The sequence below is a fragment of the Cannabis sativa genome, chromosome 4 (genome assembly GCF_029168945.1).
Source record: "Cannabis sativa cultivar Pink pepper isolate KNU-18-1 chromosome 4, ASM2916894v1, whole genome shotgun sequence".
In the NCBI taxonomy this organism is placed as follows: domain Eukaryota; kingdom Viridiplantae; phylum Streptophyta; class Magnoliopsida; order Rosales; family Cannabaceae; genus Cannabis; species Cannabis sativa.
The window spans coordinates 47708901-47720448 of record NC_083604.1 but is presented as its reverse complement, the minus strand read 5'-3'; positions in this window follow the sequence as shown (position 1 = coordinate 47720448).

The following is an 11548-nucleotide window of genomic DNA, read 5'->3' as shown; positions in this document are numbered from 1 at the left end:
CATCTCGATACGAATTCTACCAAATTCTCCTTCATACCGTTCCACCAGAAGTACGGTTTCAAATCTTGGTACATCTTGGTGGTGCCGGGATGCAGAGAATACGGGGTAGAATGAGCCTCCTCAAAGATCTCATTTCAAAGTTCCACACTGTTCGGAACACAAACCCTGGCTTTATATAAAAGCATCCCACTGTCTGACACTGAAAAGTCCTTGGCTTGACCAGCCAACACCTCATCTCGGATCTTCACTAACTCCGGATCTGTCATCTGAGCGACTTTTATCCTTTCCAATAGATCAGATTGCAGCGTTAAGTTGTGAAGCTGACCTACCACAAACTCAATGCTGGATCTAACCATATCCTCTGCTAGCTGAGGTGAGATCTGAACCATACTAGCTACTTGCCCGGGACCCTTTCTGCTCAGGGCATCGGCCACTACATTGGCTTTTCCGGGATGATAGAGGATCTCACAGTCGTAATCCTTCACTAATTCCAACCAACGCCTTTGTCTCATATTCAAATCCTTCTGAGTAAAGAAATACTTGAGACTTTTATGGTCGGTATAGATCTCACACTTCTCCCCGTAAAGGTAATGTCGCCAAATCTTCAATGCAAAAACCACTGCGGCCAACTCTAGATCATGAGTCGGGTATCGCTGTTCATAATCCTTTAACTGACGGGAGGCATAAGCGATAACCCGATCGGCTTGCATCAATACACATCCCAAACCCTGTTTGGATGCGTCGCAATATACTACGAACTTCTCCTTGTCCGAAGGCAAAGCTAGCACCGGAGCGGTAATCAACCTCTGCTTTAGCTCTTGAAAACTAGCTTCGCACTTGTCTGACCAAATAAACCGCTGATTCTTCTTTGTAAGCTCGGTTAGAGGCATTGAAATTTTGGAGAACCCTTCGACAAACCTACGGTAGTACCCAGCTAAACCCAAGAAGCTTCTGATCTCTGTCACTGTCTTCGGTCTCGGCCAATCCCTGACGGATTCAATCTTCCCGGAATCCACCTTGATCCCATCTTTGCTCACAATGTGCCCTAGGAAGGACACCTGAGATAACCAGAACTCACATTTCTTGAACTTGGCATAAAGTTTATGTTCTCGAAGCCGTTGCAGTACCATCTGAAGATGTAACTCATGCTCTTCTTCTGATTGAGAGTACACGAGGATGTCGTCGATAATCACACAGATATCGAGGAAATCCTTGAATACTCTATTCATCAGGTCCATGAATGCTGCAGGAGCATTGGTTAGTCCGAATGACATAACCAGAAATTCATAATGTCCATACCTAGTGCGGAAGGCCGTCTTTGGAATGTCCTCCTCTCGGATTCTCAACTGATGATAACCCGAACGGAGATCAATCTTAGAAAAGACTGTCTTCCCCTGAAGCTAATCGAACAAGTCATCGATTCTAGGTAATGGATATTTATTCTTCACCGTCAGCTTGTTCAATTCCCTGTAGTCAATGCACATCCTCATAGATGCATCCTTCTTCTTGACGAATAAAACCGGGGCTCCCCAGGGTGACACACTGGGCCGAATGAACCCTATGTCAAGCAACCCTTGGAGCTGAATCTTTAATTCCTTAAGTTCAGCTGGAGCCATTCTATACGGGGCTTTGGAAACCGGTTCCACCCCTGGTACCAAGTCTATCACGAAATCAATCTCCCGCTGAGGTGGTAACCCTGGAAGTTCTTCGGGAAAAACATCCAAAAATTCCCGAACCACTCTGATGTCTTCTGGCCGAATGGTATCTGGCCGAGTGGTGTCCACCACCACGGCCAGAAACCCTAAACAACCGCCGTGCAACAATTCTCTAGCTGACATAGCCGAGATCACCGGAATCCGAGATCCCTGAACTGAGCCAACGAACACAAATGATTCCTCACTTTCCGGTTGGAAGACCACCATCTTCCTTTTACAATCAATGCTCGCCGAATATTTAGATAGGAAATCCATTCCTAAAATAATATCGAATTCGACTAAACTCATCTCTATCAGATCAGCACTTAACTCTCTACCATCTATCCTGATTGGCATAGACCTAATCCACCTATTGGAGATAACCAATTCTCCGCCAGGTAACAGGGTTCCAAACCCTGATTCATATCTATCATACGGTCTACCCAATTTACCAAAGACTCTGGCCGCCACATAAGAATGTGTAGCCCCAGAATCAAACAAAGATCGAATATAGCGAGTTGTTAATAAAAAGCCGACTGTGACAACTGATGGGCTGGCATCTGCATCAGCCTGCGTGATAGCGAACACCCTGGCTGGAGTGGGTATCGCTGGAGCTCGCGGTGCCTCTGGTCGGAGCTGGGGACAATCCCTCTTGAAGTGTCCGGGCATGCCACAATGAAAGCATCCCTGACCTTTGCACTCGCCCCGATGGTGCCTCTTGCAGCTAGGGCACTCGGGATAGGAGAATCGGGTCTCAGTACCACCAGGACGACTCCCTCTCGTTCGGTTCCCCGAACCTCTTGTTCGACTCGAGCCACGGAAGCGATGGGTGCTCTCTTCCTCCGATCAATGGTCGAACCACTACTCCCCTGCTATAGCCTGATGCAGGAGGGGTAGGAGCCCCGCCACTCACCGGAGTACTGGCTGATTCTGACATACACCCAACTGCGCCCTCAGCTCGCAGTGCCTTCTCCACCATCTGAGCATAGGTGGTGCTGTCGTCCGTGATAATCATCAGATCATGCTTGATCTTGGCATTCAACCCGTCAAGATACTTCTCCTTCTTGCTGAAGTCGGTCGGCACAATTCCCGAGGTTAACCTCGCCAACCGGTCAAACTGAGTAGTATACTCAGTGACGCTCATATTCTCATGCTGGGTCAGGTGAGCGAACTCTTTCCTCTTGGAGCTTCTGACCGCCTCGTTGTAGTACTTTGCATTAAAGAGTTCCTGGTACCTTTCCCAGGTCATGGTGGTGACGTCATGGATCTGAGACACCATGTCCCACCATACCAGAGCATCCTCCTGGAACTGAAATGTGGCGCACACCACTCTGTCGTTACCGATGACACCCATGAAATTCAGGATCTTGGTGATCACCGTCAGCCACTGCTCGGCTTTCATCACGTCCGGACCTCCCAGGAAAACCGGAGGTGCTTGCTTCCGGAACCGTTCGTACAAAGGTTCCAATCTATGGGCCGCCACCACTATCTTGGCCTGGGCAGCAGGGGCAGGTGCCACTAGAACTACGGGCACTGGTACTGCAGGAGCACCCTGCTGTCTCAACCTCTGAATCTCGAGGTCTTGCTCTTCGATCCGGGCTTGCATCTCCGCAAACTGTAACTCCCAGTTCTGGGCTCCCTGATCGGCTGGGGGAGCCTGGGCAGCCTGTGGCGGGTTCTCATCACCCCGTCCACGAGCCCTGCCTCGGGGACCTCTACCTCGGCCCCTAACAGGTGGGGGAAACTGAGCTCCCTGACCTTGATTCGACCCCACTGAGTTGCCCTGACTCCTGGTGGTCCGCCTGGCGTCCATCTGATTAGAACCGCCTGCGAAACCAAGAGTTGGCATATCAGGTCGTATTCAAGGAGAGCTTACTAATGTCGCTTAATTTGGAAATTAAAAACGAAACATGCGCCTATTCTATTATCAGGCTACTAACATGCTTCCTAACAGGCTTTTCTTTTTCATAACTGAATAAAATAAACTACTAAAGCAATAAAGGCTTACTGAACCGTGAAACGAGCTAACTGCTGATGATGATTGTACATGTTGTGACGATCTTCGGAAGACAACCTGGCGGCTCTAATACCAAATTGTAACACCCTAACTAACATAGGCGTATTACGTGATTTTTAAACATACTGTGCAGCTCGTTGCTAATCAACGAGGTTTATGGAAAAACGTGATTAATTAAAATTTTTGCTTTTTAATTAAACTTATAAAATAATATTACAAAAGACTCGGGATCCCGATTATAAAATCATTTACAAAAAGATTTAACTGATTAACTGATACATAAAAAAAACGTCGTCTAACGACCAGTTACAAAAATCAGCCTCGATGTCCCGATGATCGTACGCTCCAGGCCTAACCGCCCCGACATGTACAATCTTCACAAGCTCGCTCACGGTCCATCAACTTTAGCCTTGCCTTTACCTACACATAAACGTAGAACTGTGAGTCGACAGACTCAGTAAGAAAAGCATAATAATACTCATACATAATTCTAACTGCCGTGTCCAACACGATACTGAGTCCCGCTGCTGCCATGTCCAACATGGTACTAAGCCACTACTGCCATGTCCAACATGGTACTGAGTTCTGAACGTTCATAGGGACGGTACTATTGACACGTAACAACCTGATCGGTCGAACCGGTCATACTCCGGCTGCTGGTCATACTCCAGCTTGTACCGACGTGTTACTATATCCTCCTGATCGGTCGAACCGGTCATACTCCGGCTGCTGGTCATACTCCAGCCTGTACCGACGGGATACGTCAATAGTACGGAACCACCAACCAAGTGTCAGCCTGATCGGTCAAACCGATCATACTCCGCCGCCGGTCATACTCCACTGTACCGACGTGACAGGTTGGATGGTTCGAAGCCAACATACATATCTAATGTAATCTAACAGGCTTCCTACATGCACGCTAAACATGTAATCAAAATATGCATACCGTTATACTAATCTTACTCGGATTCCGAATTCTTGTGCCGTCAACCCGACCGGAACTTTTAAATGAGCGGCGGATTTACGAGCTCCTAAACCATAAAAATCACAACACTATAAGTGACACGCTAAATCACTTCCCGGGGACTTAAACTAGGAACTAAAAGTTTCCCTATCGATAAAAAGCATGGCAATACCCCCTAAAACATAAAAACGAGGAAAAACACGGGTTCTGAAAATTCCCCAGCCGTGACCAGGTTGCCCAACCGAATTCCGGTTCTGGGAATTACTGGACCCTCATCCGGAATTCCGGTTGCCCAACCAGAATTCCGGTTCCTCGCAGGAATTTTTCGAAAATTCATAACTCGATCAATTCTAACCCAAATCATACAAGATCTTCCAGACCTGTTCTATATGCCCCAAATAACCATTCAACGGCAACAAAACCACCCAGAACTCACAGAATCACAAAACACCATTAAAGACCAAGCTTTTAGTTCCAAAACTCAAACTTGGTTAGAATCCACTAACATGCAATCAAACTAGATCAAACCTACATAATTATGCATAACTAAGCCTCTGAAAATGAAAACAATTAACTACAGCAAGTAATTTACAGATTCAACATATATTTTCAAAATTCATGCTCTTGAACTAGAAACTCCAAAACTTGATTCCAAGTAACCATCATGCATACACTAACTCTAAACTACTTAAAAATAGCAAGATTAACCTTAGAAAACAACAACAAATCACAGCAGCAAGTAACACAACAATTCACATGCAACCATCAATTTTTACACATTTTTTCAAGAAATTAAAGAAGAAAGAGATTAGGGACTTTACCAAAGTTGAAGAATGCTTAGATTGAAAGGGGAAAGGCTTGAAAATCAAAAGAAAAACCCAGGTTCTTGCTGCTCCAAAGAGGCCGAACAAGAGAGAGAGATTGAGAGGAAAAAGCTTCCAATTTTCTATTTTTTTAAACTTTGAAATTTTGTAAAATAAACTAACAAATCACTTAACATATATCAACCTTATTTCAGCTAAGTAATAAGCATTTAACATGTCTTTTTCAATTAAATAAAATCACTAAAAGAAAAAATATCATTGGGGCAAAAAGACCATTTTGCCCCTCCACACTAAAATCACATAAAACACACTAAAGGGGTATTTTTGGGACATTCTAAATTCCCGGCCATTCCCGACATTCCCAATGTCTAAAACCCGTCCCAAACTAAAAACATGCTAAGTTGTGATTTCTACTGAGCCAAACGCCGAGTTCCAAAATACCAGGCACCGGAAATGCAAAATATGAAAACTACTGAATAACATAACCATGCATTTCTGAATTCCATAAATAACAGTATAATAAATTATTTAAATAGCTACAAATAATTTCATAAATAATCATGATTAACTGCTAATTTCCAAATTAACTAAGCGGGCTTTACAACATGAGTCTTACAAATAATATTATCTCAACTAGTGGGGGGACCATGGGTCTATATAACCGAGCTTCCAATAAGTAGATCAAGAATTTAGCACTAAAATTCACTAACTTATTAATTCTTCGTTGAATCCACGCATAGAACTTAGAATTGCACTCTCAGTATATAGAATGCTCTATATGTTCCACCATATAGACACATCATTAGTTATCCATTGTTATAATCCTAATTTGATCAATGATCCTCTATATGAATGATCTACACAGTAAAGGGATTAAATTACCGTAACACCCTACTATGTATTTTATCCTTAAAACACTTGACCCCGTATAAATGATATTTCAGCTTATGTGAAATGAGATCTCCACCATTTATTTTCGTTTGGTCAAGCTCGAAGGAGATCATCCTTTGCTTACTATTCGCCAGACAGAAGTTATAGATTCCATGTTTATGCTAGCGCTCCCACTCAATTGCACTACCGTGTTCCCAAAATGTACGTATCACCCTGACCTAAAAGTAGGCTTAACTAACAAATCAAAGAACACGAATAGCCTTTCAAGATTGAGCCTAAACATAACAGGATTAAGATCATTTGATCTAGGATCAACTTGGCGATATTGACTTGAATAGATTTTACGGTAAGTTTAATTAAATCTAAGTCAAAGTTCAATATCGGTCCCTTCCGATGCATACTCCATGCATCCAACCTGAGCTTTACTTTAACCAATGTTCTGGAAAGAACATAGTATTTCTCCAAATACAAGTAAACTCTTGTTGTAGATTATCATATCAGTAAAACCCTGTGTCTGATAAATCTAGGAATCTTTATTCACATAGTCATGTTTACTTTCCAATGTGATGACAGCACAATAAACATGATCAAGTATGTGAAAAGGGTTTAAGATGAATTTATAAATCAATTAGACAAGCAATTGATAAAGTGAACCAAAACATACACAAATGAATGAAAAATACTTCTGTTTCTTTATTGATGTTGAATAAAATAGATTACATTGAAATGGAGTTTTATTTAGGGCATAAAACCTAACAAACTCCCACTTGCACTAATATAAAACTAATTAGTACATATCAATTAATCCTAAATTCTGACGGTGCTTTTCAAAGGCTGTCACGGCCAAGACTTTGGTAAATGGATCAGCTAGGTTGTCCTCTGTGTCAACTTTCTCAACTAGTACATCCCCTCTTGCCACGTATTCTCTGATAATGTGATACTTCCTTTCAATGTGTTTGCTTCTCTTGTGGCTTTGAGGTTCTTTACTGTTTGCTATTGCTCCATTGTTATCACGCAGTAGTACCGCAGGCTTTTCCATTCCAGAACAACTCCTATGCTTTGGTGAAGAACTTTCTTAGCCGTACAAGTTCTTTAGCGGCTTCGTGCCGCTATGTATTCGGCTTCCATAGTTGAGTCCGATATCGCGGTTTGTTTAGCACTTCTCCAAACCACCGCTCCACCCCCAAGAGTAAACACCATCCCGGATGTAGATTTCCGTCTTCAAGACTTGCTCGGAAATCCGAATCGGTGTAGCCTATGGGATTTAAAGCACCACCCTTGTAGACTAACACAAGATTCCTTGTACTCTTTAAGTATTTCGTAATGTACTTAATCGCATTCCAATGTTCTTGTCCGGATTAGATCGATACCGCTCACGATTCCAACAAAGCATAACGGATGTCGTGTGTAGTGCATAACATTGCATACATTAGACTTCCAACTGCAGAGGCATAGGGAATTCTCGCCATGTCCTCTATCTCTTGAGGATCAGTCGGTGATTGTGCCTTAGATAGACGAATACCATATCTAGAAGGCATGTTTGCCCCATTGGTGTTGTTCATGGAGAATCTCTCTAAGACTTTGTCTATGTAGGTTGTTTGAGAGAGAGCAAGAGATCTGTTCTTCCGGTTTCTGATAATCTGAATACCAAGAACATAGGCTGCTTCACCCAAATCTTTCATATTGAATTGAGTGTTGAGCCATTCCTTAATGTGAGTCATTTTCTTGACATTGTTTCCAATAATCAAAATGTCATCAACATAAAGGACCAGGAATACTACTATTTGGTCTTCCTTGAGTTGGTAAACACAAGGTTCATCTTCATTCTGAAGAAAGCCGTAGGTCTTGATGATTTCATCAAACCTCTTGTTCCATGAGCGAGAAGCTTGCTTAAGTCCATAGATAGACCTGTTTAACTTGCAAACTTTCTTTTCCTGCCCAGGAAGAACATAACCTTCTGGTTGCTCCATATAGATGGTTTCTTCAAGTACCCCATTAAGGAAGGCAGTCTTGGCATCCATTTGCCAGATTTCATAATCGAAAGCAGCAGCTATGGAGAGAAGAATTCAGATGGATTTGAGCATGGCAACAGGACTAAAAGTTTCCTCATAGTCCACGCCTTCTCTTTGGGTATAACCCTTGGCTACAAGTCTAGCTTTAAAAGTTTCGACTTCGCCTCCAGCTCCTCTTTTCTTCTTGTAAACCCACTTGCATCCTATCGGATGATAGTCGTCAGGTGCGTCTACATATTCGCAGACTTTGTTCTTTTTCATGGAATCCATTTCTGAATCCATGCCGGCTGACCATCGTTTCTGTTGCGGACTAGCCATTGCCTGTTTATAGGTTAATGGATCGTCATCAATACCGTCACCTACGACCATATTGATTTCACCATCCAAGCCATAACGAGCAGGTTTTGTTGAAACCCTCCCACTACGACGAGGTACGGTTGTCTTCTGAACAGAAACTTTAGTAGTAGATTTCTCAGTTTGTTCAACTGAGGGAGTGGGATTGTCCTCTTCACGTGTGGAAGGGAACGGAACATTGGAAGGACTTATATCTGAAAGCATTTCCTCCAACACTACTTTACTTTGTGATTTGAACATAAAGCCCCTGTTCCATGGATGCAACACAAATCTGAATGTCATTTCGAGAAATGGTAGAACCAGAATCCGAAAAATCTAATTTGTATTGTTGCAATTGTAAGCATGAAACAGAAACCAAGTTTCTACTGAAATTTGGAATGTATAAGACATTGTCTAATTCCAAAATTCTGTTTTGAAACTTGAGTTTGGCTTTTCCTCTAGCTCTAACCGAAACCATTTCGCCATTACCAACTTTAAGTTTCAACTCTCCGGATTTCAAATAATTCCAATTCTCAAGCAATTGCAATGAACAACTTACATTGTTTGTAGACCCAGAATCAAGAATCCAAATGGATTTATCATTCTCTAACACACATGATTCGAAGACTAAAGCATTACTGCTTATTCGTTTGTTAATTGTTGTTCTTGCTAGTTCATTTTGTTGTGAAGTATAACTTGAGGAAGTAGAATCACTTTCTCTTATCTTCTCAACTAAGCTTGAAGTAGTAGAATTTATGGAGTTATGAACTATTTGCTCTTCAGAGTGAACAATTCCCAGCTTACCTGCTTTCTGGAATTTAAAGTCCATCATGAGCATATGTGAAGTATTACTCTGACAAGGAGTTTATAACTTCAAGTTCAATTGCTAAGATATTAACTAGGAGTGGAATGAGAAGGGGATTATAGACACTACAACACATCAATAAAACAGAAGTAAGGTTTTGGTTCAAAATTCATACACAAGTTCAGAAAATAACAAGTCATGACATATGTTATAGAAATACTAAATCTAACATAGTTTATTTTCCAAGGTTTCCAACATAATGAAATACAGTGTCCCGGTAGGCGAGAGTCAAAGATAACATTAGTTGAATAGAGTTGTCAGCTCATCTAAAATTAAACATTTTAGCAACCTTTTATTCGATCAAAATGAGAATCCAACGTTGTCCCGGTAGGAGAGAGTCAAGGTTATTCTCATTTTATGAGCTTCCACCATTGTTTCATGTTCTATGAGTTTATCTCTAAGTAGTCACCGTAGGGGAGAGTCTAAATAGAGACGAAAACTCACAAAACACTTATCAAATGAAATCTTACGGTGTTAAAAGTGTTCAACGAATAACCATCCATAGGGGACGAAGTCTAGCGTCTCGAGGTTATATTGAAAAAGTTTAACTATTGTAAGACCAACAATGGAGATCGAATATCTTTTGATTAAAAGCTCACTATTTAAAAAATAATATATGTATTTTGTATAATCATAATATTCGATATTATAATAATGAAAAATTACAAATTAAAGTTGGTTTAATTAAAAAAAATCAACTTTAATTAATTTTCAATTATTATTTAATTTGAAAAATAAATTCAAATAAATATCGAACAAGTTCCATAATATAATAATGAAAAATTACAAATCAAAGTTGGTTTAAATAAAAAAAATCAACTTTAATTAATTTTCAATTATTAATTAAATTCAAAAAATAAATTTGAATAATAAATGGAACAAGTTCCATAAAATAATAATGAAAAATTACAAATCAAAGTTGGTTTAATTAAAAAATCAACTTTAATTAATTTTCAATTATTATTTAAATTCGAAAAATAAATTCGAATATTTAAATGGAACAAATTTGAAAATATCTCACTTAAGTTGTTTTAGAAGAATCTAAAAAATCAACTTAAATATCTTTCAAATCAGATTTAATTAAATTTGAAATTAAGTTGTAACCACTTAATTTGAAGATATTCCATTTTAAGTTAATATTTGAAAAGATATTAACCTAAAAAATATCTAAAGAATCTTAATAACCAATGCCTAAAATTCCTCAACTTAATTTTGAAATTTTGAATTCAAAAGATATTCAAATTTAAGTTGGTTAGTTGTAGATAACTAAATATCAACTTAAATGGGAATATTTAATGAAAAATTTAAATTAAGCTTCAGAAAGAATCTAGATGGTTATAATTCTATATTTAATTAAATACAAGAAAATACATATAGTTTAGCTTAGAATATAAAATTCTTTAAACTATGATTTTCTAAATTAATTTCAAAATAAATGAAATTAATTATGTTGCTAATCAATTTTAATTAGGTTAAACTAGTGTATTTAACCTAGTACAGTCATTCAAATCAGGCAAATGGGCCTTCACAATTGGGGTGGTTCATGTGAGGGGGTGCTGGGTTCAGTATGTCGTACCCACTTCTATGGCTCCCAACTCTCACACAAGGTCCAAAAGAGAGGAATTTAACCTTAATAAGAACAACTGTTATTAATTGAATAGGCCCAAAAAATAAATGGGTCTAAATAAATTCTATCAAGAACTATGATAATTTATTTTAGCAACATTAACCTATATGCATCTATAATAAAATTAAACACATAGGCTCACACAGGCACACTTTGGATGGGTCCTATCATGCTGCTAGGTCATACACAGATGAAAGAAGATTGTAAATATACCTGTTACAAATTATTATCTTGACCAAGGGAGCCATCAGATCATTAGATCTGGCAAAAAGTAATCATGGCTATTTGCAATCAAGTAATAATAGGTTTTGAAAACTTACA